Below are 7880 nucleotides of genomic sequence, written 5' to 3' on the forward strand. Positions count from 1 at the left end.
CATCGGTGTGACATCATTGGCAACTTGAGGATCACTGATTAAATTACGCTGATGGTGCACAATAGGCACTTGACATCATCAGTGACATCACAATTGCGAGAGTGACATCACTGATTAAATCACTGACTGATAACATCACCATCAGTGACATCATCAGTCATACATTCTTCCCAGCTGTGCTTATAAATCTGTAGCATGAAACCACCAAGTGCTAAAACTAACATGAGTGAAGACGGCAGCCTCAGCTCCAACAGCGCCGAATACATCTCTCTCGATAAATACAGCATCAGCTCGTACAGCTACCAGGACTTTCTCAAGAACCGCACGGAAAGCAGCTTATACCCCGACCACCAGGGGGAGGCAGAGAGCCAGAACGCCCTCTCTGAATACCAACTGAGCAAGAGGTCTGAGATGCAATATCACCAGGGGGAGGCAGAGAGCCAGAACTTCCTCTCTGAAAACCAACTGAGCAAGAATTATGAGACGGGCAATCCCCCGGGCAATGCCCCCTTCGGCATAACCGTCTTCAACCTCAGCAACACCATCATGGGCAGCGGGATCCTGGGTCTGTCGTATGCCATGGCCCACACCGGCATCGGCCTGTTCGTGATTCTCCTCGTAGTCGTCACCATCTTCTCCTCATACTCTGTCCACCTGCTGCTGAAGACGGCCAATGAAGCGAGGTCACTAGTTTACGAGCAGCTGGGTTACAAAGGCTTCGGGATGCTGGGGAAATTCATCACCACCTGCACCATCACCATGCAGAACATCGGCAACATGTCAACCTACCTCTTCATCATCAAATATGAGCTGCCCTTGGTCATTCAGGCCATTTATCCAGAAAGCCACAGAGAATGGTACACTGAAGGAGTTTATCTGGTCTGTCTTGTGTCTGTCATCATTATCCTGCCGATCTCACTCCTCGGGAACCTAGGTTACATGGGGTACACGAGTGGCTTTTCCCTGCTCTGCGAGGTGTTTTTCGTGATCGTGGTGATATACAAGAAGTTCGAGATACCGTGTCCTCTGCCGGGACAGAGGACAGATAACTCGACGACATCGGCACGCGACGACATCTGCACGCCCAAATACTTTGTCTTCAATGCTCAGACCGCGTATGCCATTCCCATCATGACCTTTGCCTTCCTCTGCCACCCCAACATCCTGCCCTTGTACGTGGAGCTGAGAGACCGTTCCCGTAAGAAGATGCAGAGCGTGGCCAACGTCTCCTTCCTGAGCGTGTTCATCATGTACCTGCTGGCTGCTCTCTTTGGATACTTAACGTTCTATGTACATGTGTCTGATGAGCTGCTCAAGACTTACTCCAAGGACTCGGATCTGGTGCTGCTGCTGGTGCGCATGGCTGTGCTGGCTGCCGTCACCCTCACTGTGCCCGTGGTGCTGTTCCCCATCCGTGCCTCGCTCAACCAGTTCCTGTGCGGCTCCAACAGCTTCAGCTGGGTCCAGCACTTCGCCATCACCGTGGTTCTGCTAGGCATCGCCAACATTTTGGTGATCACAGTTCGCGATATCAGAGACATCTTTGGATTCATCGGTGCCTCCTGCTCCGCCATGCTCATCTTCATCATGCCCTCGGCTTTATACCTCAAACTGGTCAAGAAGGAGTCCATGAAGTCTGTGCAAAAGATCATGGCCACCATCTTCCTCATCTGCGGCTTCATTGTGATGATCGGCAGCTTGACTCTCATGACCCTCGAAAAGATGCACAATCAGCCTAGCAACAGCTCATCTACTACCAACAGACCAGTCCCCAGTAGCAACAGCTCATCTACTACCAACAGACCAGTCCCCAGCACCAGCTAACACCATTCAACAGCAATTTCACGTTTTATAAAAGACGTTTATAAAACATCTATTCAACGTCTATTTGTATCTAGACGTCTAGTCTAGATTAAGGCTATTGGAGGTTTAAAAGTTAAAGTTTAGTAGATGTCTAGTATTAGCGTAGACATCATTTCAACGTCTATTCAAAGTCTACACATAAACGTTTATTAGACATTTGATAAACATCTATATGTAAAAGTAAAATGCTGCCCCAACCTGGATTTGAACCCGGATCACTGGCGTGGCAGCGCAACTCATTAACCCGTGCAACTCTTTATCTGTTCACTGGAATACACCTTGAACTGATTTATCATGTTCACAACATGAACTACAGTATGTGTTTGTTCAGGGCAGGCTTAGTTTTATAACTTTTACCCGCCGCTCCTGCACACCACAACACAGGCTAAATGATGAGACACAAATATATATTATGTAAAGTTATGGCATGAACGTGTTTTTATTGAAAAAATGGGCGTCAAGTAAAGTCTTTGTGGAGTGGACATCACAGTGTGACCATCGATAACAACAATTTCACAACCAAATATAGTGTCCAAATATTCAACAACAACAAAGACATGCATTTCCTGTTAGGTGCTTCAGAATTTGGATAAGAATGGATTAAAAAAGTGATTTGAGCTCTCAACCATTTTGTTATCCTTTTGGAGATTTCAGTGACAAAGTATTTTTCTCTGTGATTGAAATAGGGTGATATTCTGGGCTAGCTTAATCGGTGCTTTCTGTGTTGCAGTGACATAATCATATGACAAAAAATATTAAACACGGGTGTGAAGCACTTTAAACATTTACAGGTTTGATGCATTTTAACTATATTGAATTTAAAACATAATATAGTCTAAAACTCTGCTAAACGTAGACCCAAAATCAAGGTTGAAGCAAGGTTGAAATGAGGTCTAAATACGTCTGCTCAGTTGGGAATCCGTGTATGACCAAAAATAAAAAGTTATAGTGTAAACACGGGGGTATACAGTGCTTTTGTTACACATTTACAGGTTTGTATGCATTTTAAAATATCTTTTGAAGTCGTAAAAACATGGTCTAAAACTCGGCTAAACGTAGACCCAAAATTGTGGTCTAATCGTGGTCTATATCAGAGCTAAACCATAGAGGCGAGGTTGAAATTATATTATATATATATGTCTGACCAGCAGCTCAGCTACCAGCAAGCCAGTCCCAGTCCCCATCAGCTCAACTGCGCAAAAGGATATAATGGGCGTGCTTAAAACAAGTATTATGCAGCCCACACTGATTGGTCCGATTTATGTTAAAGCCCAGACTGGCCATTACATTAATCAAACCAATTACCTCTCTCACTCCCTTTATACAGTTTGCGGGTGTGGAGAACCCGACACATATTTGTATTATCGATCATAATCAAAACATTTTCACCTCATAATTTTCACATACAGTAAATCACCCAAATGTTATTTTTTAATGTGCACTCAAGGGAATATCGAACAGGTGTTTATTTATTTTAAGAATGGCATTTAACTGTTTCTGCAAATGAACCATCATTACCTATTCATTTATTTATTTATTTATTTCTGATGCTGAAAGGGGTTATTGTATCACCGGACACAACTTCCTCAAAGTAATCTACTGTTAATCCAATCACAGATTTGACAAGGGGGAAAATGACGAATGCTATCAGCCTTAGGGCAATTAGGGCAGCCCGATCGCACATAAAATGGCATAGCTGTGGCCGAACACAGAACATGAAGCAAACAAACAAACAAACAAACAAACAAACATTGCCTACATGCTCAATTGTATATATGTTAGAGGGCAGGCCAGCTACATAATTTCGCCAGGAAGTAGGAAGTGTTTGGATGTCATTTTTTTATGGGACAGTGAGGTGTGCAAAAATGTTTGGCGGGAGCGCCGCTGAAAGGAGGATAATGCCCTAATGATGAACTATTGCCTTTTTAGCGTGAACCGAACCCACGCATGTTATGTGTGTACGTCTGTAGTCTAGTCACGCAACTACCCCGCATGTTATGTGTGTACGTCTGTAGTCTCGTCACGCAACTACCACGCATGTTATGTGTGTACGTCTGTAGTCTCGTCACGCAACCACCGTGCTCATGGTGGAGGAATGCACCACACAAAAAAAGATACAGCTGGCCAGCTGGCTATAGAGCAACCACTGCATGAAATAGGCCACGCCCATCATGGGGGAAAGCTCTCCATTCAGTTCCAAACACCAGTGTCATTTTCCTTGAATTAAACATAGCTAAAAGCTGATGTTATGTGGTGGGCTGCGCAGACAACAAATGTAAAAAAATCACCAATTCAAGTTTTTTTGTACTCCCGAGCAAAACAAGGAAGCCATTGAGAATTGGCGAGAAGAAAAATGTGGATCTAGCTGTCAAGGAAGTAAGTTGGAGCGTTCATCTTCCGTATATATATGATCTTTGTGTGCAACACATACATAGGAGAACGCCAGGATTTGGGGGGGGGGGGCGTTTTTGTTTCCCCCCATTTTGGCCATGGTTTCTGAATGATGACACGTGTCTCTATGCTGCCTGCCGAGAGGACTGCACCAAGGAGGGTCCGGATGGGGCGCGGCTCCACGGCGTGGATGACACCCATTGATGCTCAATCAACCCAGGGAGCAGTGTGGCCCGAAGCAAGGCGTCCTGAAGGTGAGAGCCCATCCATCCCTCACTTGTCATGGTCATGCTAATGCTGCTAACACACTTGTGACTGGTTCACTCTCATGGTCATGGGGAATAAGAGCACACAGAAGACACAGACAGCAGCAGGCAACAAGGGCACACATCCAATTTAGCTCTCAGTCCACTAACCAATCAAGAGACATTGTGCAATCTGCGACAAAACCCACCGCGGCCTCCATCACGTCACGTGGAACCTTCCGCTCAGCTCCCACACCAGCCAAAACAAGCATGCAACCACAAGCATCAACGGTTCTCATCATTTGCCACGGGTTATTTTTCTTCTTATTTTTTTTTTTCTCTTTTTGAACTTTCGCTCCAGATAGCCATCCAGCCAGCTGTTTCTCTGCTCCTCATCAGAGGCCCCTGACCACAGAGAACGTCTTATCAGCGCCGTACTTGCCACTGATCTTAAGCTGGCGCTGATGGATGTGGCTGAGCACTGGACGGCTGGTGTTTTAAGCAGATCCGTATCGGGGTGATTGAACGAGCGCGGGGCTTTGGTTGGCGAGTGTTAGCGCCGTTAGCGCTGTTATTGCTTACGCAGGGGGAGACACGGTGACACTGGTCAGCGTGATGGATAGATGGAGTGACTGAGATTTCCCCAAAGGAAGAAAGGTGGAGATGAGAGGAAGAGAGGAGAGCGAGGAGAATGGAAGAGGGGAACTAGGGGTGGTGGGGAGCGATGGGAATTGTTTTTTAAATGTGAAATTCATGGCATGTAAAATGGATGGCGGTATAAGTAGGCCTACTCACTACGGCCTCAAGTGAACACTTGTGTTACTGCAAACACTATAGCTGCGTCTCAAGTGGCGAGACTTTCTATAATTCTATCTGCGAGAGGGAAACATAAGTGCGCTGTTAAAGGTCCATTCCGTAAGATTTGGGAAGAAATAAATGTGCACAAAGTGTTTTTTATTACCAACGAGTCTGTAACCTAACTTAAAAAATTAGCCCAGCCTGCGTGCAGCCATTCCAATGTTATGCCTGCAGTCTTCTGCTCCTCATGGGTAGAGATTTCACGAAATATCTGGCAGATATGACGTTCTGGCACCTGCCCCTCAGAGCTTCAGCCAGTAAATACACCAACGAAGAAGACGGCTAACACAGGCTAACGTGTTAGCCCACAAATCTAATCACCCTGAGATAACTCTTTGATAACTCTGATTTGGCGATATATTCAAGATTCAAGATAGCTTTATTGTCTGTCACACAGTGACAGAAATTCTCCTTTGACAGGCTCCATAAAGTGCAGCTCAAGAATACATTTCCACATTAGAAACACACATAGGTCACATTAATACATACAATAAAAACAGACATCAGACAAAGCAGTGTTTATAAAATGTAGTGCCTATTTAAAAAGTCCAGTCATTTAAAAATAATAATAAAAACAAGTGTTATGGTTTAAGGAGCTAAAATGTCGTGGTTTAAAAAACAATGTGGTTGCAATATTGATATAAAATTGATTGATTGATTAATTGATCAGTTTCAATCCAAGTCATGTACACACACACACACACACACACACACACACGCACGCACGCACGCACAAACGTACGCACAAGTTCTCAATTCAAGACTTAAGAAACCTTTTCAAGTCATCAAAGTACATGTCAAAATCAAGTCCCATTAGTCAACAGAACCCAAGTCAAGTCAAGCCTCAGGTCTTCTCTTCAAGCATCAAGTCAATCAATTAAGCAGTACATCACACCCACAGGGGCGGACTACACATTCCTGGAAGTTTCCCCTCACCCCTGATGCTTCACTGCAGCAGATGAGAAAGGATGTGGGCGTAAAGAGGGTGTAAAGAGAGAGGAGTGTTATGATACAGGTTGAAGTGAAGCCAGTCTGCGGGATAAGGCTGACCAGGCTCAAACGTCCCCCAGAGGTGGACCACAGGACCAGAGGTGGACCACAGGGACAGAAGGAATGCTGCTTGTCCAAGTTGGGATGGGGATTGTATATCCCATTGCACACATCACTGGAGCAGGGAGAGAGAGAAGGAAGGAGAGGCAGCGGAGGAGGCAGACTGAGGAGGTTCTAATTGAACTGCAAGGTAAGTAAAAGGTGAGAAAGGGAATGATCAACATGGAAAAGGAGACACATTCTCTGTGAAGGAGGAGAGAGGGAAGTCAAAATGGAAATGAGACGCCATTTGATTTGATGGAAAGGCAAAGGCTTTGGAATGGAATTCATACATGGGATCAACATCACTATTTAAAAAAAAGTAGTTAGCTTATTTGTGTAAGGTAACCTGTCTGTTGCTGGCAAAGCTTTAAAATACGTGGAGAACGCATCCGGATCTTCCATATTTCTACGACAGCTGAACCGCTAGCTGTCACTTTAGCTGCAACTAGTTCGACTCCGCCCACAAAATACATAGGCTAATCGCTATTAACAAACATAAAAGGCTGCAGTGGGAGAAAAACAATATGCAAATCATAATTCTCATCAGCACCATCACTGTTACGATCACTAAACTCAATGCCATCTTTAATAAACATAGTGGATGAAGCCAAACGTAAAGCGTAATTACCATGCCAGATGTTTTTGAATTACCAGCTCTAATTCACCTTATGTAGAAGACACAGTCTGGCTTGAGAGACTAACAGGAAGTGTAGGTTGTGTTTACACTTCCTGTGGCAGAGCTTATCCCCCGCAGCCTGCTTCCAGTGAGTCACTAGCTTTGGCCAGAGATGATCTCTGGTTTGAGCATGCAGGGGTTAAACAGTTTGGAACAGGAAGTTGTAACACAAGTGGGCGGGGCTACATAAGGTGAATACATCATCCAATCAAGCCCTATTCAAAAGTGAAAAGGGTAAAGTTACAAAGGAGATGAATTTTCGCCTTTTAATAGGCTCATTTCACAGCAACCGTTTTGAGGTGGTAAAGCAGGAAGTAACGCAGGTGTAATCATTAATGAGGGCACCTGGTGCTGGAACACCTAAACAGAATGGAAGCATCATTATTGGTTACAGCTGCTTTACTTCCTGCTTTTACCACCTCAAAACGGTTGCTGTGAAATGGGTCCATTGTACTAATTTCCAATGGATAGTATTCTATTCTATCACCACACAAACAGCCAATGAGCTGTGTGTATTGTAGCGCCATATTGGTGGGAAAATGCTTGTGACATCATGGGAATACTATGCATAGGTGCACCTATTGAACATTTAAAAATATAAGTTGTACTTTTTTTTAAATAATCAAAACCCCAATAATCTCACTTACTGCAAAACAGCATATTTGTGTAGCTTTGTTGCACCAGCAATTAACACGATCATACATTTTTTACGTCAAAACTTGACTTCACAAATTACAAAGTGACAAAATGGTATG

The 7880-nt window shown here is 44.3% G+C and overlaps 2 pseudogenes across 2 annotated transcripts in view; one reads left to right on the forward strand and one right to left on the reverse strand.

The window, feature by feature from the left end:
• Window positions 1-222: 222 nt before the first annotated feature.
• LOC310777947 (sodium-coupled neutral amino acid symporter 2 pseudogene) lies at window positions 223-1824 on the forward strand (annotated as a pseudogene). Its single transcript has one exon. The product of its transcript is annotated as a sodium-coupled neutral amino acid symporter 2 pseudogene (transcript).
• A 392-nt stretch (window positions 1825-2216) lies between these two features.
• The window catches only part of LOC310777948 (proteolipid protein 2 pseudogene), an 18689-nt pseudogene continuing 13025 nt past the window's right edge, over window positions 2217-7880 (reverse strand). Inside the window, exon 2 of the transcript in view lies at window positions 2217-2229. The product of the transcript in view is annotated as a proteolipid protein 2 pseudogene (transcript). The remainder of the gene's footprint in view (window positions 2230-7880) is intronic.

Source organism: Poromitra crassiceps, assembly GCF_964638095.1.
Source record: "Poromitra crassiceps genome assembly, chromosome: 6".
NCBI lineage: Eukaryota > Metazoa > Chordata > Actinopteri > Beryciformes > Melamphaidae > Poromitra > Poromitra crassiceps.